The sequence below is a fragment of the Anas platyrhynchos genome, chromosome 9 (genome assembly GCF_047663525.1).
Source record: "Anas platyrhynchos isolate ZD024472 breed Pekin duck chromosome 9, IASCAAS_PekinDuck_T2T, whole genome shotgun sequence".
Taxonomy (NCBI): Eukaryota; Metazoa; Chordata; class Aves; order Anseriformes; family Anatidae; genus Anas; species Anas platyrhynchos.
In genome coordinates this window covers 18,735,309-18,758,187 of record NC_092595.1, presented here as the reverse complement: position 1 = coordinate 18,758,187, position 22,879 = coordinate 18,735,309, and the positions used below count along the sequence as shown (strand labels likewise).

General features: G+C 45.7%; 1 protein-coding gene across 4 annotated transcripts in view; it reads left to right on the top strand.

Moving 5' to 3' along the window:
• The window catches only part of PIK3CB (phosphatidylinositol-4,5-bisphosphate 3-kinase catalytic subunit beta), a 104,778-nt gene that overhangs the window by 5,312 nt on the left and 76,587 nt on the right, over positions 1-22,879 (top strand). The window contains exons 3-4 of one of the 4 annotated variants that reach the window (XM_072042519.1): positions 1,181-1,287; positions 14,724-14,943. The gene's annotated coding sequence lies outside the window, so the exon portion shown is untranslated. Of the gene's footprint in view, positions 1-1,180; positions 1,288-4,719; positions 4,865-14,395; positions 14,450-14,723; positions 14,944-22,879 lie in introns of those variants that run through there. The other 3 variants (XM_013107802.5, XM_013107801.5, XM_027463985.3) reach the window with 3 other exon arrangements.

Below are 22,879 nucleotides of genomic sequence, written 5' to 3'. Positions count from 1 at the left end.
GGCAGTCTGTGGGATTGGTTTCGCTTCTCCAGCGTGCCTGTGACATTGTACCTTATATGTGCGGTATTCTGGAGTAGTCATAATCATACAGTTTTATTCTGTGACTTCGGTGTTTAATCTGGAGGTAACATTTGTTTTCTCAGTCAAACCACACAGTCAAGCCTGGCTGGCCAGACTACATTAGTGGAAGCTGTTTCTCTGGAGCAGCTGAAGACTTCCATTCCCTTTTGGCTTGTGCCTTAAGCATTGCTATTCATGGCAGGATGTTGGAGTTCTTCTGACTGTGCCAGTGACTCAGCAAGGGCCTGATCTGTTTACCTGTGCTCAAACAGGAGTCTAATGACTGCTTGGTGCAGTTATGACAGCAGAACAGTTAAAGGTAAACCACAGAGTTAGCCATGACCTTGGCTAAGCTACCTCACTTCTCTGTGACTTGGATTTCATGGGAGCATTGTCACTATGAACATTTGGGGAATTATTCAACCAGGCTAAAATTGCTAAACAAAACACGTGGAAGAGCTGCACTGAGTGGTTTATGGTGTAATGCTGGGCGTGACACTCAGGCCAAGGTTTTCAAACTGGTATCGCATTGAGAACAACTTTTGCTTTTGGGTACCTAAACAGACGCCTGCACTTCATTTCCAGAGCTGCTGGGCGCATGTCATTCGTCAGTGCCTTCCTCTCATTATCAGGCACATGGGGTTGCCTGGACCTGTTTTCCCCGTGTGTCTTTTTTACAGCTCCTTCAACAATAGGGATCTGGTCCTGATGGAGATATTTTAGGAGCCACCATGATAGAAAAAAACTGTATCAAAGTATTTCTCTTTAATTTAAGCAAGGTTAATTTAATTACTAGCCTACATAATTAAGTCTAACCAAATGAATATTACATCATAAGAAGCAATAAGATTCCATACTGCAAGGATAAGAGGCAAACAAACCAACCCTGCCTTTCATGCGGAAGATGCTATCTGGCATTTACATAGATATTGTACACGTAATTAAAGCCATCCTTAATGTGTAATGCTATTATTACAATCCTTGGTATTCTGTAGCAGTTGCTAGATCTTGTAATGAACAAGTGGAAAAATGTCCCAGGGAATACAGAAAGCATTACAGTGACTTTGCAGGCAATGACTGTGTTAAAGGAAACCCCACAAGTGTCCTTGTGTTTTTGCAGGGGGAAAAAATCCCACCTTGTTATGGTCTGTCAGGATGAGTGCCATTTTACATCACAAAGCTGCTGATGGTGGAACAGCCTGGGCGCTGCGCACAGAAAGCTCACAGGTGAGTAAGCCGGCTGGCTCTTTCAGCAGCACAAGTACAGCGTGTTTTCAAATTCCCCGTGCTGCTTGACTGAGCCGCAGGGTCAGGGAGAGGTGAGCGGCTGCTCTAGACAGCCCTGCATGAGCTGCCCTCCCAGAGGTACCGCGCTTGGCTGCGCAGCGTGGCAGAACTGTGCAGCAGTCGGCTGTCCTGGGTTGGACGTGCCGGAGGGTTGTCTTTCCGCTTGAATGCGGCTACTTGCAAATGTTCTGCTGCTTCGTTCCTCCGCAGCCCTGTTTTCAGGACCCTGTCAAGGTCAAGGCTGTTAATGGATGGGGCTGTGAGTGCAAGTCTTCCTTTCAGCCTGCGAGGTCCGTGGTACAGGGGTGATTATTTATGACATGCTTGTGCAGTACCTAATGCATCGAAACATCGCTTTCCTCAGTACTTGCAACCTGCCTAGGAGCCACGCAGCCCATGTGTCCCTCATGCATCTGTTGGCCCTGCTGCCTGTTTCCCAGGGTCCCCAAGTGGGCAGCTGCGCTACCCTAGCCTTGTGGCTTGCACCCCAGCTACTGTTCAGAGGGAGCAGCTGGCACAGTTGATGCTGGGGGTTAAGGCCAGCTTCTAGGGCTTCCTTAAGCCAGCCCTTCCTTTTTGCATAGGCAGGAGGTGAGTACCTGCCTTCCAGCAGTGCCAGCGCCCAGAAATGCTTTTGTCAATCTTGCTGACAGAGAGACCTTGAGGGTGGGTGCTATCCTGCATCTGTAACAGAGGATGCCTCCCCACTACCTCAGGTACCCCTGCTCTGTTCTGTGCAGTTTTCTATTCTGTTTCCAGCACTGCTCAGGTTGGGTATAGCCAGATAAGGAAACAGCTCAGCAATGTTTAGTTGAATGAAGTGTTGCACATAGAACTGCACAGAACTCACACCATTTCCATCAGCAGCTTGCCAGGAAATGAACGAGTGCATCTGTGCAAAACCCAAGTTCAGAAGGATTTTCACACTTGAGGACAGATTTGGTACAGCTGCAGAAGGACGTGTGGAGTTGTATGTTCTAGGCATCTGCTTTACAGTCTTTGAAGTACTTTGTTAGGGACAGCTCATCTGGGTCAGGATGGTGGAATTTGCTCCTTGGCAGGAAGCTTGCCATCTGATCATCTGTGTAGGTGTTTCTCATCTTAATGATGTATCCGTAGAGCTTTTAAGTCAGTCTTGTGTTCAGATAGCATCTAGATGAGCCTTTCCAAATTCAGGAAATGCCCATAGCAGGATTTGACTTCAGTGGTTAGAGGAACCATAAATTCGAAGATCTCCCTTCAACCTGCTTGCAATAAGATCTGAGGGGCCTGCCCCAGGTGAATGCCATGGACAGGATGAGTGGGACTGTCAAGGACAGACCGCTGACCAAAGCTGTGAAGGGCAAAGATCCCCTCACACAAGGCAAGCGTTTGGGAGTAACAGGCCCACTTGCTCTGTGCTTCCCTGCCCAGGACACATGGCTGCCGGGAGGGCTGTGTGGCTCAGACCCCCTGCTCTGCCCACAGCTAGGTCTTGGCTTTCCCCACTGCCTGGGGGCTACTGCTCCTGCTGACTTCTCTGCCCCTATGAAGGCAGAAAGCCGAGCGCTGCTGAGCCCTGTGCGGGCAGTCACCCTGTGCTGGCCGTGGGGAGCTCTCGGTGCTGCTGCCAGAAGCTGGTGGTAACATGTGGAGAGAGAGAGGGGGTGTTTGTGTTAGGTTTTCTTGCAGGATTCCAGGTCTTTGAAGCGATGTTCATCAAAGAAAATATCAATCTTTAAAAAAAATACATGTAAGCAATTGTAGTTTAATTTTTTTTTTTTTGCCTTAATGGTTGCATGAAAAAAATATTTAAAAAATGGGATGCAGCTGTAACCTAACAGGCAGAAATTAACTAAAAATCTGTATGAAAATTCTTCCTTCCAAATTTACATAATCTATAAGTGCTAGGTATTGACAACATATCTTCAGTGCTTAAATTCAAGAGCATGATACTGCTTTTTCCTTCAAACAGTGTTATAACAATATTGTAACTGTACTCAGTACTGTTACATGATGAGAATTAGGCAAGTGCAGACAAGCAAGAAACACTGAACAACACTAAGGCAATTCCTTGTCGATTTCAGAGGATCATCAGGACTTTCTCATTTCTTATCAGGAAAATATGTAAATAGCTCCTGGGGCCTTGCTCAGATAATGAGGCAAGGTCAATTTCAGTAAGCTGCCTTCCAGGAAAATTGCCCTCCTCAAGGTGTCTAATGAGAGTAAAAAGAAAAAGCAAGAAGAATAGAAGGCAGTGATAGATAGTGATGAGAATACAAAGGATGCTTGGAGCTGGTGGGGGAGAGGCATAGGATTGTTGTATCAGAAGAATACTAAACGCGCTGATAACTGACAATGAGGCAAGAGGAAACGTGTGGTCAGGAGCTGAGTGTGCTGGGCAAATGAGCTGCCTGCAGCCTGAAAAGACCAGCTGTGCTAGTGGACATTCAAAGATTTATTCACAGCAAAGGCAAGAGAAAACACAACGGAGGGAGTCAGCCTTGTCCCCCAGCAGCTGAGTACTTATTTCCACCTTTCCAGGCCCCACTTTGGTGCCGCAGCTGTGCTCTGTGCCTGCCCAACAGCACCCACTAAGAGAGCACCGTCTGCACAGGGACGGAGAAGGGTAGAAGCAGGGAAGTCTTGTCCGTGTCCTGTAGGTGGAAATGGGATGTCTGGATTAGGATCTGCTGTAGGAACATCTGGATGAAAATGAGAGCCAGCAGCACCTTCACTGCTGGTTGTTCTCCGGCTTTAACTTGGCACGCGAGCTCCCTTGGTATAGGTGCATTGTTCTGGTTCATACCGGGGTGTTGAAAGGAAGCAGTGTGCTTTCAGAGCATGGTTTAACCTACAGATGCCATAAAAGCTGCTGGAAAAATGCTGCCAAGAGTCAGTCCTGGAGAGATACCTCAGTCAAAATCCATGAATTTTGCTATGGATATAAACTCAAAAGCACCAGAAGTCTCTGAGACAGACTGAAGTGCAAGACACTTCATGAAGTCTGGAACAGAATTATTTCGCCTGGTTGTTCCTTCCCAGCTGCTTGTAGGGTTTTCATCACAGCTGCTCTGGATTTATATAGCTGTTAGGATGGGTGTCTGTATTTAGATTATTAAGCAACCACTTCCAGACACAGAAGCGATTGCTGGCTCATCGCTGCTGGAGGAGACCAGCAGGATATATTATTTTTCCCTTAAGAAGGCAGTTGTTAAGGAGAGGTCACGAATCCATCGGGGGAAGCAGCACAAAGCCCTGTGCTGGTGGCGATCCCCGCGGGCTGTTGTTGCCCTTCCCGGGGCCGCGCAGCTCGGGGCCGAGGTGAGAAACGCCCGGGGGGCAAGTGCCGGGTGCCCGGCTTCGCCCTGCGAGGAGCCGGCCGCCTCCAGATGCCGCTCGGGCCGGGCCTGCAGGGGGAGGAGTGGGAGGAGAAGAGGGCTGAGCCGAGCCGTGCCGAGCCGAGCCGCCCCCGGTGGGCCGGGCCGTGCCCGCCCTGTCGGTGCGAGCCTGCGGGAGCCGCCGCCAGCGGAGCCGGGTAGGGACGCGGCCGCTTCGCTTCTGCCCCTTCGCCCCTTCCCTCCCCACGGCCCCGGCCCCGGCCCCGGCCCCGAGCTGCGGCTGCCCCGGCTCGGTGCGGCCCCTGGGGGCTCGGCGCTGCCTCCCGAAGCGCCGGGGGAGAGCCTCGGGAGGGTGCGCTGCGGGCAGCTCCGCCGCACCTCCGGCTGCTGGGCTGGGGATGCCTGGGGACAGCCTGGGGGCAGCCTGGGGGCAGCCTGGGGGCAGCCGCCCCCCTGCCCGCTCGGGGAAGCCGGCCGGGGAGGTGACGGCCCCGTCCCTGGGGGGCGTTTTGGGGCTCTCCCCTCGTGGGACTCGGGGGGAGGGGTGTGAGGAGAACGGGTGGGATGGAGGAAGGGTGGCTGGTGGAGAATCGGAAAGGAACCAGAGACAAAGTGAGCTGTAGAGCGCCAGCAAGACGTGAGCGCAGAGGCTGCTTTGCCCGGGAAGCTGCCGGCCCGGGCTGGGGACGCGGGGCTGAGGCTCTCGCCCGCTGCCTCCAGCCTGTGGCCAGCTGCTCGGGCTGTGGGTGAGAGGTCGCCAGTTAAACCGCATTTCAGCTTTTTTTCCTTAAATACTTTCCACGTGTGCAGTCCTGAACTGTAACCTCAAGTTTCTGAATAAGAGCGAGTGTTGTCTGTCTGCTGTACCAAGGTGTTTTCTCCAGCTGTAATTAATCACCGTGTTTTTCCCTTCCCATTAAGCTGCTCACTTGGAGCACTGGCACAGTCAGCGAGTGTCCTGTTGTACGCTAGACCCGAGGTATTTCCAGTTTCAGGCTATTGTGTTTTATTGGCAAGTGCAACGTGCTGGAGGTCACTTGGGGCAGTGACCTGCTAAAAGCAGGAGCGGACTGGGAGGGGTCTGATAAGAGCGGAGCCTTCACTGCATACGCATACGTGGACTTGGGTTTGCTTCTTGCAGACATATCCTGTAAGAGAGCTCAGAAAACTGCTGAGGCCCTACGGGCTATACATTGCCCTCAGGTCAGAATCTATACTAAATGTTCACGTGCAATGTTCCAGTAATAGCTGTTGTACGTTTTATGCAGAGGTCAGGGCGATGCAGAACATTTCCTGGTGAGCTCAGTCCCTGTTGGCAATAAGGGCCGATGGGTATTGGAGCTGAGATGCTGGAGAGGGGAAGAAATGGAGAAGCAACAGCTAAATACTTGCAATTCCCAAGTGTGGGAAGAGTCTGGTAGCTTCAGGGTCTGGCTTCTGTTGTTGGAGCCTCCGGTGTCCTGGATCATCTTTAGCAGAGGCGATCTCAAAGGGCCCCAGAAGTGATGAGGCATAGATCTGATCACCAACTGGATTATTTTGCAGAACATTTTAAAGCAAAGCATGTGACTTTTTTCAACACTAGTAGTACATGTATGGTTCAGTTTTGAATGTTTTGACCTTGATGGTGTTGACTCAAGTGCAGACCAGCCTCTTTGGCTGGGTGGTGACCAAGGAGGTTGGTGCAAAGTGGGCCCTGGCCCACCTGCGCCACTGCAGAAAGAAATTAATAAAGAGAAGATAGTAGATCTTGTGGTAGTTTTTGGTGGTATTTTTAGAAATAAAAGACTTGGCAGAGTGAGAGCTTTAGTGGACAGACTTTTTCCTGATTAACGCCACAATTGTCAGGAGAAAAACCTCTTGAAGCGTATTTTGAGCGGCTCTGGGTAGCAGCTCATAAGATCCAAAGTTCATGGAGGGCTGAGAAACAAATGCAGTTGATCTTGCCTGCTTCTTGCCTTGACAGCATCCATGAGTGAAGCGCCCACAGCCACGTCATCCTGGTGTGGTGCTTCCTTCCCCGTGAGCAGGAGCCCTGCACAAAGCTGCGCGCTCTGCTCCAGCAGCCCGCGTGGTGTATGTGGTAATGCTGCTCCCTGTCACACCCGGGTAGGGCTTGTGCTGCTTGTAGGCCAGTACCCAGTTCCTAGGCTAGCAGAGCAGTGAGTACCCAGGTTTATTTTCTGTGCTGTGGAGGCAGATGTGAACATTTTTTAGGACCTGGGAGTTGCGTTGGCATGTTGTATGCCATACACAGTGCTGTTCTTGGGGAAACATTTCCTGAGCTGGTTCTAAACTTTATGACCTTGCCTGGCATGCTCTGAATAGCAGATCTTGTTTTCTGCCTTGGGTAACGTTACTTTAGTTTGGTGGTGAATTTTAGCAAAACCTTTCAGGCCTGTCCTGTGGGAATCCCATTTAATACAGCCAAGCAGGGTGTCTGAGAGCCTTCCCCTGCAACAGCTGGGTATGAGCAGTGCTGGAAACAGGATACTTGGAAAAATGAACCTTGTCTCTGAACCATTGTGGTTTTTCTAATGAAATCAGTTTGCCACCTGCATCTCTCTGGGGCGTGACTCTATTTTAGAGATGTTGTAAATGTATAAACAACCTTCTGACCTTCCTCACTTCCATCTTTTGCTTTATTCTCGATTTCCTTCTCTTCCTCTTCATCCTTTCTCACAAGCCTGTGTCCTTGCAGACATTCCTTATTGCTGGCTGGAGACATGTTACCAATTGAGCATTGTTTCGCAGCTACTTTAGACAAGAGGAGGAAAGAGCTTGCCCAGTGAGACGGAGAGCCTTCAGGATTTAATGAGTACCGCCTCAATATCACATCAGCTAAGGTCCATTTTTTTTTATTTTTTATTTTTGGAAGACATCACACAACGCTGGTTCTCACCCTTTGAATCCTAAGCGTTTGTGGAAGCTCAGCAGAGCTCGCTCAGTGGAACCTCTGTGTGCATACATTGAATTAACTTTTACATTTTGTGAACAGAGTGGACTTTAAGAATTCTGAATGGTGAGACTGAAATTCCCCAGTGACCTTTGATCTAGGAACTTGATCACCCTTGACAGGGTAATGCTGTGAGAGATTTATAATAAGTTTTTCATGGTAGTTTCTTGGGTATAAGGAAGTTGTATTCAAGGCCTGAATATTTGGGATTATATTTTTAATTTATTCTAATCAGTAAAAACAGCATTGGCACTGAAACTTCTGTGGGAAGGTTGTTTGTGAACTATTAATTATTTTCAGTCTACTTGGCATAATGTGAAGGATTATTAACATAACCAGTCTTGCAGGTGATGATAAATTCAACAAGCATTACTTTTTAAAGAGGCTGGTATTCGTTATTACTAATCTTTCATGTAGAAGCCCTCTTCCAGCTAACAAAAATTCCTTATAGAACTGACCTAAACCTTGTACTTTGCCAGGAATTTAGGATGGCTTTTTATTTGAAATACAATTTAACATAGCAGCCAGAAGCAGGGCCTTCATTTTGACTTGTAGAAAACAGAACATGATGATGATATCTCAACACTGCAAAACTACTGTACAATAAATTCTGTCTTACCAGTTTGTCCTAAGAGGAAGAATGTTAAATCACAGGGTGATTCTCATCTTCTGCTTCAATTAAACCTCACCAATATGGCCAGGAGGAAAGATGTTTTCCATTGTTCCTATGTATTCACTTTCAATATTGAGGGTAGCAGCCTGAATCAGAGGCCAGCCGGAGAATGCAATTGATGTTTAGACCGACCTGCACTAATCTACCTACAACTTCCTTTGTCAGGTGGTTACTCACAGCTCCAACATAATATTGCTTTTGTGGCTTTGATGGGCTTTTTTTTTTTTTTTTTTTTTTTTTTTTGAGAATACATTGTATTTTCTTGCTGGCACTAGTATCCAGGTTGAAATGAAAGGCTATTTAGTCTTACTCGTTCTACCGTCTCCATTACGTGTTTCCAGGTCATTTCCAAACATGTGTTTGCTGTGCAGTACCGTATTATATTGACTACTAAAGCGTCAATGGCTTCTGAAAATGGAGCAATAAAACACAAATTCATGAGAAAGTAGCATAAGAATGTGAATTCCCATCTATTATATTGACTGGAAAGTATTTGTGAAAAGTTAGCCTGCTGAGAGTCTAAATAGAGAGCTACTCGTGTATCTGTAGGAAAGGAGAAAAAGTCTATTCCCCCAAGGCTCCCAGGTTTGTGGGACCGTGATACTCCACAGCTCCATCAAACCTCTCATCCTTTCTCTTCCACTTTAGTCTTTTATAGCCACATTGCCGGTAGCCAGTGTTGTTTTTCATTAATAGTAAATATCTTTTCCCTTAGTGGGCGGGTGGGGTGATGCTGTATCTGTAGATACAGGAAGTTCATCAGTCAGTTGATTTAGTTACTCACTCGTGTGTGGGCAAGAGATGTGAGAGGGTCATTTGGTAGGGTTAGAAATACTCAGGTTGTTTTACAACAGGAGCACTGCTCTTCTGAGGCAAACATACCTTTCTGTATCACACCCTTGCAGTGCGACCCTTACGTCTTTATCAGTGGCTTACTGAACTTCCCATAGTCTAAACAAAGTTGTGGTGCTGCCAGTTGGGTTAGTTTTTCTCAGTGTAGACACTTCTTTTAGTTCCCATGAAATCTGCCCTCTGTTGTTCTTTTGATGCAGACAGATTTGTGGAGCTTGAGATAAGCTGTCATGAAAAATACTGTTTCTCTGAAGCTGAATGTATTGCCTCAGCGCCCAGAGCAGAGCACAGGGCATAGCTGACAAGCAGTGATGGCACACGTCATCTTCACATGTCCTGCAGTCTTTTTGCTTCCAGTTAGAAACACAGAAATGGGAAGCGATGCAAATAGCTGCCCATGTCCCTTTTTTCCTCATGTATCTCTGATTAAAATGCTGCAGATGAGTTAATAGTAAAAAGGTATGTCTGCTTCTTGTCTTGACTTCTAACCCAAGTAGTGTTTTGATAGCAAAGAGTCTATTCTGCCATTTGTTGTATGTCCCTTCTGTTACGTGTGGTTGCAGCTAGTAATTGTGTGCATGTAATCTGTATTTAAAAATACCAGTTACAGAGAACACAGAGATTGCAGAGAAGCCAGTGTTATCAGTACACATTATATTTATCCTTCAGGAATACAGCTTGCGTCAAAAGTCTGTAAAATGTCCTCTCAACTTTGTTTTCTAAAATACAGATCCAGATGATTCTTCCTTGCCCTGCAGCTAAGCTGTCAGTGAAGGCAGCTTCCTCAGAAGGGCTCAAACCTTAATTAATACATTAGCAAACTTTCTTATGATTGACCTTTGTGACTTCTGCAGTCCTGTCAAGTTTTCTACTTGCTTGTTTTTTACAGATTCTTCAGCTGCATGTGTTACCTACATTATTTGTGCTCTGTCTTTAGTGAGTGAGATGGGAACACGGAAATCCCATTTTCATGTTCCCCAGCTGCACAGGCAGTGTATTATAGTTGCACCTGTGTTGGCAGGGTTTTCCTGTGTTAGATTAATTTTGTTGAGCAACTCCAAGTTCCTCTAAAAGAAACGATTTTCCTTTCCTGTATGGCAAGGGAGATTGCAGTCTTCTGAGGCTGTAAACTTGTTTATGTCTACCAATAAAGCAGTCGGTAGCATTCAGAGGTACCTAACTGTCTGGTTGAAATTCAGTTCATTTATATGGCTGTTAATTTGAGTAGCTGCTTTGAGTTCCTTTGCCTCCTTTAGAGGCTGTTGTCCCTGTAGCCAGAGTGTTTCATCCAGTTAGAAGTTTGCCTCTTGTTATTTCTTCTTTCAAAGTCACAACAGCTGCTCTCTGTGTTTTACTAAATTGCCCTGTGTGACTTCGACACATAAATTCTGCAAGTGAGCAAATGTGGTTTCTAACATAGGTGCCCAGTTTTGATGGCCCCAAGCATTCGTTAGCAGACAATTTTTACTTGTTTTCTTCCCCCATCTCCACCCTGTTCAGCTGGTTGAATTGGCCAGCACTTCTGCCTCAAACAGATACCTTATTCTGGTCTAGTTAAAAAAGTCAGAGGAAATGGTCTTTACTTAGTGAATTTTACTTCAGACAAATTTTTCTCAGTTGTGTCTACTGCATTAAATCGACATATTTCTTTCCTTGACATGGAGTTTGTCTGTACATAGCTTTCTCAGAGAGCTAGAGCCTGGCCTCGTGCTCTGTTTGTTGGGCTAGCACTGGACTGTTTGTGTCTTCTGCATGGGTCCGTTTGGTTGAATGTTGCTGTTCGGGTCCGTGTGCGCCCCTTGTCCTCATAGCCACGGGCTGGAAGGTGACGGCCCTGCTGCAGCACTGCCTGAAGCAGCTGGAGGGGCTGGCGAGGGCCTGCGCCCGCCTTTCTTCACAGGCCAAGGACGCCCCCTGTGAGGGCCAAACCAGGCAGAGGAGATACCTGCAAGCTGAAGCACAGGGGACATGTGCTAGGCTTGTGTTCTGAAGCACGTTGTTGTGACCCATGAACCAGAAGGAAGCCTCTTTCCACATGGTGTCTGCCTTTGTAAGCCCAAGCTTCGCGGCAAAGCCTGTCCTCACAGGCCGCGCTCGGTGGCAGAGCAGCCCGTGCTGGGACTGCCGGCCACAAGATCTTTCTCTCTCCACAGTTCTGCAGGTTTGTGAAACTCTGCTGAAGTAGCAGGGGCACGCTTGGGGCAGTCTTACATTCTTCACCTCTCAAGTATAAGCGAGTGTAAGTCCCAGGAGGGAACACGTTGTTACTACTGTTGCACTGAGGCCAAGGCGGGCTGGCGGAGATGAAGTAACTGAGCCAGAGCCTACAGCACGGCTGGTGATTTCAGGTGCATCCTGAGAAGGCAGCTCAGTCTCTTGGGATTTCTGGCACGGTTGTGTAGTTATGGCTTCTGGGTATTTCCAGAACTCAATGTTAAAACTAATCCCAGACTGCTTAAGGTGCACCTGTTACGGGCTTCTGTCAGCGTACTCTGATCGTTCTGCTTTAAGCTGGGAACAGTTGGGACGGGTAACAGCAGGGTTTTTAGCAGTCTTAGGTGGTGTTGATGTTTTTCTCCCGTGCTTGTTCTTTATGGTTTGCTTGGGGGAACCAAGAAAGGGAAGGTCTTTTCCTAGCTGCAAATTGCCAGATTCCCCAAATGCCAGGACTTGGCATATTGCAACTCAGAATCCAGCTGGTGGTTGTAGGTGAATGTGAAGTCAAGAAATGGTAGGAAGGGGAAGAGGGGGGAGTCAAAGGACAAGTAGGGGTAAGAGGAGGGACAAATTAAGGACACAGTTTGTCATTTTAAATGAGCAGGAGAATGTGGAGAGAATGGAACGAGTTTGTGAGGGACATTAACATTTTCAATCTTGTTTCTAATTTAACCACAAGATATAAAAATATGTATTCATATATCTCTCATATGACTTGCTTTGAAGGCTGGTAGGGTTTTTCATGAATAAAAGTCTTTGTTCTTCTCTCTGACCTGTCATACTCAATCTTACAAAATAGTAAGGATTTAGCAGCAACAATAAGAAGATATTTGAGCTGGTCTCTCCTGATTCTAGTAGCATCCATAACCAACACACCAGCTGGTGTTTAATAAAAGCTGGAAGAAATAAGCAACTTGCCCTGCATGTGCCATGGCCACAAGGCGTATGGGAGATGTCAGGGCAGCAGAATGAGGTGGTGTCCCTTTGTATCTTCAGCAGATCTCATCAAGCCCACATTTAGCATTGTTGCTTTGTGTCTACCTTCTGCTCTGGAAAGAAAATCATTCCTAACAAGATTTGGGGAATACGGCTCAAGAGACCTAGTATTCCTCTGCCTACTGCTCTGTCTAGGTGGAATTTTGGCCACAAACCAGACTTTTGTGTGTTTTTCCACCACGTACTACTTCGTTTGCCTCCTGCAGTGTTAATGGGTTGGACTAAAGGATGTCAGCTCAGCTAGAGTGTTTTTTGATCAGATGTAACAAAAATCATTTGATACCAGTTTTAAAACTAACACTGACTGAAATTGGAAAAATAACTTGACAAATGACAGGCTTCTGCCAAATACCTTAGAAAAGGTCACACTCAGCCAACCAGTTTGGACAAACACTGTGGAAAGAAATTGTGTTAAGCTAGTTCTTTAAAGAAAAAAAAAGTCTTAATATCATTACAATGTACATCAGATAGGAAAAAATGAAAGGAAAAGGGTGAATTTGAAACCTTGGAAAATTATGGTCAACTATAGATGGAAAGGGTATAAACAGATGGGATGAATTGGAAAGGGCAAAATGTACAGAACCTGGCACACGCTGAGCACGTATTGGTTTGCAAAGATGGTTCAGCTCCTCAGCATTTCTCACGTGTAAGGTTACGTGTGGGGGTATGTGGAATCAGTCAATACAGACCCGCTATGGGAGGCAAATTGTTTTTCTGTGCATTAAAAAGGCAGATTGCTGGTTAGGATACTAGGTGTCTCATTATCTGTCAAAGAACTTGAACTGGCAATAAATTTGTTACACAGGCATTTGTTCCTAGTCTCGTGACTCTAGTAGCCTTACATCTAATGCTAATGCATTTGTGCGCTATTACTTGCGAAGTGCAAAGTACTTTGCTAATATGCAGGTCACTTGTTTGCTACTGAGTGAACTAGTTGTGTATCAGCTGCTGCAGCTTCTTGGTGCTTCGGTACAAGGCACAGGTAGAAGAGAAGAACTCATGTTTAGAGCAAAGACTGGGATAAACACGTCAGGATAGCTAAGGTTTTTGAGAATCTGCAGGTAATGTCACAGGTGCACCCACGTGCAGTAGGATTTGCACATGCTCTCTGAACACACATGCTTGGAGGTTGTTCTAAGAGTTATCTTACTGGAGGGGTGATTTATTCGGAGCCCACCCAGAAGGATTTATTCCAAACTGTGTTGTTTCAGGGAATATGTGCAGAATGGAAAACCAGGTTGTCCTTTTAAACTATGCTCCAGAAACGCCTTTCAGGTATATTTTATCAGGGCGTGGAAAAATAATATTACTCTATTACAATCTTCTGCATGTTTACAGGGCTGGAAGGAGCAGGCCTCTGGAGGAATTATCACTGGTTGTAATGAGAAACACAAAGCATCATTGTTTGAGTCTCCCTCTTTTTATTATTCTAATTCAGTGTTTACACAGTGCAACAGTCCCACTTCTTTATTAGATACCAGTTAGAGTCTATTCATATTTTTCATTTCCTTTTGAGGGAGGTTATCATCTGATCTGTAACAACTTGAAATAATAAGTTTTTTAATAGAGTTCATATGGCCAACCCACTGCAGAGCTGCATGCCTATTCCCTGAGCTGTTGGCAAGGGGGAAGGGGAGAAAACAACAGAAGAAAACGAAGCTCAGTTTTGCAAGATAATTTTATGGTAAATGATAATTTATCTGAGCACTGACAATTCTTAGGTTTGTGTAAAATGATTAAGACACAAAGTGTCATGGCACATTTTTGTCAGAAAACCTGGCATCCTCTAACAGGGCCTCATTTTGCTGATGTGTGTATATTTCTTTTTAAGCTCACACATACCTATGAAAAATGATAGTTTGAGATGCGACTAGCTTAGAAGAGATGAGAGCACACGTTTCTCTAATACTTTATTCAAGTCTTTTTCTCACAGGAGTATTTTGCATTACAGTCAAGGTTCAAAGGTTAAATTTGCATTTTAAAGTTAACATTAGTGCTTTCCTTTAATAATTTAACTTAGTGTGTTAAGAGGTTGTTTTGAGTACGTTATTTGAAGAAATAGGCACAGGATGGACTTTACATGTACAGGTATGGTTTCACAAACAGATTTTTTTCCTTACAACGTAGAGATTTATTTTTCTATATGTGGCTGTTGTAGGTACTGGGTCTGTTTATTGTTAACAGTGCTGGGGAGCAAAGATGGTGTTTTTAAGGTGCATGAGAGCTGATAATCGATGCTTTTCGCTGTCATGAAATACCCCTTGAGTCTGCACTATAACTGATTGGTCCTAACTGGAAGTTGTCTTTGACAGAAAAATGTTTAATTATAGTTTAATGACACGCCATGTGCGTGATCTTTCAGTTTAAGCAGCTCTGCGTTTGTACCAACCTTATGGTGCCACGAGAAGTGCAGTGGGAGTTGCAGGGAGCAGCTGAAGGCAGTGTGCCCTCTCCTACCAGCAACGCTCCGTGCCAGCAGCGTGCTGTGGCTTGGGATGTGGATCCCTGCAGCTGGAACAGGCTCGCCAAAGTCCTCCGCTCGAAACCCTGCATAGTGAGGGTACAGAGCTCTGGGTATGCAGGTATGTAAACACGGCCATACGCCCAGTGGGTACGGGCTGTCGCCACCCAGTCTTGGCCTAATGTCATCTCCGTCACGTGCCAGATAAGGAGGCTGCTCCCGGCTGTGCCAAGCTGGTGCAAAGAGGGCTGGGGGCTGCTGCTGTGCTGCCAGGCACTGCTGTACGGCACGGGGATGCTGGGGAATGTCCGTGTGGCGTCTGTCCTTTCTTGTACGTGGGGCCAGGTTGCTGTGAAGGTGGGGGGAGCAGGGGTGGGGGGCTGGAAAGCGTGGGGGCCTGCAGGTCGTCCCCTGTTCCTGGGGGCAAGAGGAGGGGAACCATGCTTTTGGTGGGTGGCTTGGGGCTGGGGGAGGAAGGTGAGTGTGAATGCACTTCTGCTGGCATCTCGTTCCTCTGCACAGGGAGTTTATACCTGACTTTGGTGCCCTCAGCACCCTGACTGAAAAATGAACTTCTTTTAGTTGAAAATAATTTCTTGAAAAGCCTAGAAGCCACTGGTCCTTCTTAAAGTCTGCCTAGCCCTGGCAGTAATGTTCTCTGAAGTCTAGAAATCAGAAGTTTTATCCTTCTTACACCAAAAGAGGTTATCTTACCTCTTTGGGGATTTATAAATGCAGTGAGTTACTGATCCTTAGGAAGGAAGCAGTGGAGAGACAAAACTTTCTCCAGAGATTTTTGCAGCTGGTTTGGCCTTTCCAGTGGTGGTACGTCTATGGGGGAGCTAAAAGCAGCAAGGAGCTCAGCATTCAAAAGCCCTACTTCAAAACCCTTCATACTGAGCGCTGGCATTCCTGTGGTAGCTGTGATAGCAATCATTAACTCGCTGCTGTGTTGCTGGAAACAGTTTTCTGAGCAGGACCGGCTCGCTCTGGCATGGGTTTTGCTTTGTGCCCGTACACAAAGACTAGCCCCATATCAGGTACTGAGATGTGCACAACAGTTCTCATGTTATTGTGACCTGATTCTGCCCCAGTGGCCACGATTTCTATTTCCATGTGCTTCTATTTTCTTTGAACAGTCACAGCTATCGGTGCTGCAGCTGCTGTGCAGAGGGTGGAAGCCTGTGAGCTGGCAGCCTTGGCTCTGGAGCCGTGCTAGGCAGTGTTGCAAGCTCACTGCTTCTCATCCACGTCTGGGAGACCAGGCAAAAAGGCTGCTGATGTAAGCATGGGGACAGAGAGGGGTTTGAGGAGGTTGCTTTCTGGTATTTCTGCTTTCCATTTATTGCCCAAACAGGCGTACATTTCTTACTACTTGCCGTTTGTCTCTGGGAACAGTCTTCTTGCAGCTCCATAATGAAGCCTGGGGGAGCTCATTGCACTCTAAGACAGTCCTCCAAAAAGTTTGATTGGAGCCAAATGATCAGTAAACATCAAAACAGGTTATTAATATCCTGGCTTTGGATGTTCTTGTGTTTTGCTATGCCAGAAAACCACGTGCGTGCTGTTGCTTATGAAAGGCTAGCAAAAACCTGTTAAAACACTGTGCTAGTTTGTCATACTTTCAACTTTGAAGACCTGTTGAGCTGTTTTGTTTCCAAACAGTTTGGTGTATTAAAAAAAGATTTTGCAGGATCAGTGGGACCCTTGGTTCTAAGTAATGCTCAGTGCTGCTGGTGCCATGGCCCCGGTCAGGCCCCAGGACTGCCAGCAAAACGATTCAGTTGTGCAAAGGAGAACAGTGCAGCTTGTCTTGCAACTGTTGGCCAGCCCTGTGCGGCTAACAGACGTTAAAAGAAATAATTTATACTTGGAAAATGTTATAGAAAATGCATGACTGTGAATGGAGCTGTGGAGTGTGAAGGTGAGGTTTTTGCCCAAGTGCTTTTCAGAGTGGAATTTGGTGTTGTTTGCTGGGAGTTCCTCAGATACTTGACCCTAGGTTGGTCTCCTACAGCAAATCCTTTGGGAATGTACAAATTCCAGTGGAAAATCCCAGAAATTTTCTTGGGCAGTTCTCCTTTGGGACTAATGGATTTCAGTCTCACTGGAGCAATCCAAAAGCCTATCTTCATCCCAGTGATATTTGAGCATTTTTCCATTCCTGCCTTGGAAGCGCGTCCCCTTTTGGCTAGTTTGCTCAGAACCACATTTGCCCCTGTTGTGGAGTGTCAGAGACAGTGAAGGAAGAGGAATTACTGGTACACGCTGTGCAAACATGTGCATGCCTGAAGCAGTACTGAATTCCAAGGGGATTTCCTCTACCAGTCTGAAAGGGGCTGTGGCTTCCCAACACTGTGTTCTCACTCCCTGAGAAGAAAATATGTGAAAATACATAGGCTTAGAGCTGAGGGGGGGATAATTGCTGGACAATTTGTGATGGGAAGCCAGAGGTTCATGTAAAACATCCTCAGTGGTATGAGAAGAGGAGAACCCAGCATGCTTCCGACTGGAATTTGCCTTTTTGTCCTTAAATGTAGTACCATAACTGCAGCGTTCTGGGACATCAAGTTACTCCATCGCAGAGGCTGCGAGGCCATCAGAGAGAGCCTTTCCTGAGTAAAGCTTCGTTTGGTAAGGCTTTTAAGATCTATATTGGGAGAAAGGGAAGGAAGAAGCCTCCAGTCAGTGACTGGTAAGAGGAAATGCTTCATTAATATTAAGCTTTAGGTGCAGAAGAATAGAGGAAGTTATTTTTTTCCACTGTCACAGAGGAAAGCAATAGCAGTTAAGCCGGGGCCTGCAGCAGGAACATTTACTGGAAATGTTTACATGGTACTTAATACCTTGACATGCATTATTCACTTGTGTAACGCTATCTGGGGTGGAGCAGGGAGGAATGGCTTTGCCGAAGAATGTTTGCTCCCCGTGGAATATTTTCCTGAGCATAGCTACGTTTTTTTGGCAATGAGAGACATTCCAGGAATAATAATAATAATAATAAAAAAAAACTCTTCAGACACATATTTATAAACTTCTGGAATGTGTTCTCTTGCAAAGGTGACCCAGCCGTACGCAGAAGGCTAGCCTGGCCCTGGGCAGTGATATCTTGCTTTGTTGTACAGCAGAATTTCAACAGAAACCCTCAGTGAGCCCCTTCCAAGCAGGAGAGCTATGCAGTCAGTGGTGGAGCTGCTTAAATGGATGTGGTTTTCACACTGGAAACGAAACCCCACTTTCCCTCTCAGAGGCTTAAGCAGCAAGCACTCTCCTGGGCAAGCTGCTTCAGCGTGTGCTTTGGTCTTCTGATGTGTCTAAAGGACTTCCTGAACTGCAGCCAAATGTGCAGTGCCTTGAGAAAAGGGCAAAACAGTTCATCTGCTCATATTAGCAATGTCACCGTGATACAGGAGAAAAGGAGGTGGGAAGAAGAAACAGACTGGGAAGCATGAAGTTAAGCTGGCACCTCTCAGCTTGCCTCTGTGTTTATTTGGCATCCAAACTGACAGTAATGTCATGATTCACCTGCTGTATGATTTGTTTCACTGACAGCGCTATGATGGATAGAGGATTGGCATCATTTGCACAGTAGTTGAATCTGCTGGGGTATGATTCGTAGAAATGAAGCTTTCACCCTTGTTGTGATATATTGCCAGACTGAGTGGGTGAAAGAGGCACACACTCAGATTTCGTTAATCAATACCTGGAAACAGTGTTGGAAGGAGACTGAGCACAAAGCATGGAGCTGTGATATAGTAAGACGAGGCTGAATTTGTGAGTTTTAAAAGTAACGATGATATGCTTTCAGTGCTGCCATGAATTTTTTTCTTAAGGCATCTGGCCAGGTTCAGTAACACTGACTATTTAGGACTGAAAACGAAGATGATGTGTATGTAGCTCAAAGAAACTGCCTAAACTGTAATTCCTAGAAATAATATGAGTCTTCCTGATTCAGGCTGACTGCACTTTCCAGCAACAAAACCTTTTTTGGGGGATTGTTTCAAACTATGTACTGGCATTTTAGGAGTATTCCCAGAATCTCTGCAGCACTGTTTGTGCAGCGCCCATTAATAACACTTGGTGGATGCTGTTCTGAAATGTATCAGATACTGGTTTTTTTGTTTGTTTGTTTGTTTTTTCTGAGGGTAGAACTCAAGGCTTGTGATGGTGATGAGTTAAATTTATAAACCCATGAGATGGAAGTGCTTCAGTTTGTTCCACCAGTGTTGCATGTTCTTGGTTCTCACTGATTTCACTGCATCTTAGTGACTCTATTTGCACCATCTTAGTGTTCAAGAACAGTTTTATAGCAAAAGAAACATTGATATGAATAGGTGCTCATAAATTAGTATGAGAGGTTTATAGGCACTTAAGACATTCTTAATAAGGAATTCATAAATTCCGTTTGAATGCCTAACAGCTAGTTACATGTATTTTGATAGTCCTTTTAAAAATAGAAACTCATGAGTAGTATTAAAGTCTTAACCTATTCATAAGTGTGAGGAAGCTCAAATCTGACATTTTAAATAGGGTTTCAAAATTATAGTCCATTTCTAGCTAAAAATAGATATTTTAAGGGGAATGATGTTGCATGTAATATGCTATTTTTCTTGTGTTTATTGATGTTGAAATTTCACATAGTTTTTTTCAGTCTGCTCTAATACGTAGGCACAGATACATGCACTTACACTGGCTTACTAGTAGTGTGTAACTATCAATGGGGTTGAAGTGATCGTGTTTTCTGTGGGCTAGTGAAATGTTAATGCAGTATCTGTGCTGGGAGCAGTAATAAAACACATTTGCTTTTATCTCTTTCTTTGGTTTATATGTGACATACAGCTTGTGGGAGATAAAGAAGGACTTGTTTCTGAGCAAGTCTTTCATGATTCACAAATGGCACGTGACCAAATTCAGAAGTGGTGTTCACTGTGTGCTGCGGGTCAGTAAATGTAGTTGACTCAAAGGGTAACCACGTTGGTGTGGGTTAAAGACTAGGGGCTTTAAAAGGTTAAAGACAAGGGCTAAAGACTCTGCTCTCCTATGGCAGTTGTCCACAAAATGAAGCTTTGCTAACCCTGATTTACAGCACTGACGTAAGTGACTGGACAATGATCTCTAAGCAGACTTGACAAAACATGAGTTCAAAGTCTTCCGGAATGCCAGGTTCAGAAACAAGCCTGCCTTAGCACATTCCAGAGCCACAGTCATTAAAAAGTGTGGTGCACAGTGGTATTTGTGATCATCAGTACTCTATTCACTGTCAGTCGTGACATCTCTTCTGTTTTCAGAACAGCAGTAACACAAAGGCCATCCAGAAAATAAATATGTAAGGAAGGTGGGGGAGAGATGGGCTGCTTTAGGCCGTTTCTGTTCCAGTTCTCATAATTCATTTCTTCCCTAGTCCTTGCCTGTGGCTGAGAACAGTAATATAGCATTAACCCCAGGGATGTAAGACATGCCGTGCGGTGCTTGGAAGGGTGTCACAAGCTCCTCCTGTAAGGATAAGAACCTCTTTTATTGCCTTTTCAATTGTTGGACAGTCTAATCCTAGGAAGCATTTTAGCGAAGTGGAACTACTAAGCTCGTTGTGAAACCTGATGCTTGATTTTCATAATTAGCACATTGCAAAGATGAACATAACTGGTAATATATGTGTACCAAGGCAAGCGTGGCAGCTATTGCACTTAAAGTGCTATCTAACACGTTAAAACCTGCTGGACATTGAAGCCTATTTTTAGTAAAGGAATAAATAAGCTGGCTGTGCCCTACTTTTTGTCAAAATGTGTCATGGGATCTTTATATTTGATTAGAAAAGTCAGCAGAAATAACACAAGGGAACTCAGTGTCTCATCTAAAAAGTGGCAATCCTAACAATCCAGCGCTTCTTTTTATGACAAAGAAACGTTAATAATAGGGTATGAGCTCAGCCCCGCTAAGCAGGTGGGCAGGTGAGGCAGTAGCTAGCGGGAGATCTGCCTGTGCTTTGGATGAAATGTTATTTTGTGTTGATGAATGGAACTGGTTTTGCAAAATCCGCGTTAGGAAACTGGCAGAACTAAGAAGTATGTAGAAATATTTAAATATTATTTATAAAGAGTATTTGTCTTTTATATATAGCAGCGAGGTCACTCTGCCACTTCAAGATGCGCTTGCTCTTTGCAAAGCTCGTAGTCTTGCTAACTCTGAACAACTTCTTTTGATCTTCACTGTCTGAGGCAACGTGTGCGTCCACATGCCCGATGAGCAAGCTGTCCTGTAAAGCAAGGCCATACCTAGAAACATGTTTGCCATGAGCAGGTGCAGAACATAAGCAACCGTGCAGACAAATGCTAGGGCACAGAACGAGTGACAACGATGTGCTTTCAAGGAGTTCCTCTACAGGTAATCTGTATCAAAAATGCTGCTTTATTACCACACAGTTGGCACAGAATTGGCATAAATGATCAAAAATGCCACCATTGAAGAGTGTCTGCCCGAGTGCTTCTAGTCATGGCTTCTCTGTGATCCGAAGCAATACTGTGGTGCACCTTCCTGATGTGGATCTACAGAATAGGGAGGGAGGGCTCACTCCCAGCTCTTCCAGGCACACCTGCAGGCTCCGTGCAGAGGGACTCTCATTTCCAACTCCCCCAGTCCATGGTCTGGGTTTTGGGAGCCTGAGAGAGGCAGCCCTGCTCTGTGAACAAGCAGGGGAGCTTTGGTGGGCTGAGGCCTCTCTCCGGCTCGGACCCAACCCGGCATGCCAGCTCCTGCAGCTTGCATCAGAGGGGAAAAGGGGAAGGAGCTCAGCACACCCGCTCACAGCAGGGCTCTGTCTGCCCTGACGGATGTATCAGCTGATGTGCTCGTACTGCTGGCGTGTTACAGTGGTCAGCAGAGGTCAGGGAGGTTAAGGAAGAGGCCCTCTGTCTCAAGTGGCTTTAGGTCATTTAAGTTAGGCTTACAGCTTTAAAGTGAAAGGCCTCACACTGAATTCAGTGAAGACAGCAGAACAGTGAAGTGCAAGGCTGACAGGTATCTGGGTGTCAGTGCTCTTTGGGGTCCTGCTTTAGGTAACAGCTTGCCCCTCTACACATGCCACAAGTCCTCAGAAGTTTCCCACTGCATTTTGCACATACCAAGTCACAGTTTAGCAAAGCAGTGTTAAAAGCTGCCTGTTCTCACTGCAGGCTGTAGCTTCATTGGCCAAATTCAGCATCCATTTGTCTGACATCTGCATTTGCAGTCTGGTACTGAGTGTCACTCAGTCCATTATGTGGTGTTGCCTCCCCCTTCGTTGCAGTCAGCGTGCAGAACAAAGAGCAGCTTCTTACAGGAGCAGAGCTGCGCAGAACACCTTTGGAGGGAGCGTTTTGCTTTCCAGTTGGAGCTGGGTGAGGGTCATCAGGTCTTCGTTGCCGCCATTAGCACTATAGCAGCGTACCCCAGAGGCCCTGGTGGCAGCAGGCGGCTTCGATCCCCTGGGTTGGTCCAACACCTGCAGAGGCCGGGAAGGTCCAGTCCAGCCGACCAGGTTTATTTAGCAGCTCAGACTCACACCATATCTTCCTGTATCACGTCGCTTATAAGCTGTGGCATGTTAGATGGTATTGCAAGACAGACCTCGTGCAGTCAGTCGTGGGTAGGCTTAGTAAACATACCAAATTCCTTAGGAATGTCTTTAATATTTTCTTTTTAGGAGACTGAATATAAACTTTGCTAGTTAAACCTGATTCCTGTGATTTGTTTTTTCTAAATACAAGGCACAAAACTGTCACACCAGAATGATTTCGTTACTTATTAGCACCTCTTACTCTTTCTTGTTTGGCGCTGAAATTTCTTTCCTCCACATGGTAACAACCTTAGGTGTTGGAGGCTATTTGTTCTAGTACAGATGAAGACTTAAAAGGAGTGAATACAGGACACTAGTAAGTTGCCATCAGCATTAAAGTTTTGTTATAAATAATTTCTAGGCATCTCCTGGCTGTTTTGGATCATCGTCCTTTAGATTTTCTTCTTTTTTTTTTTTTTCAGACTATTTTTTTCTGCTTTTGGCCAAACATCTTTCACGCTGCATT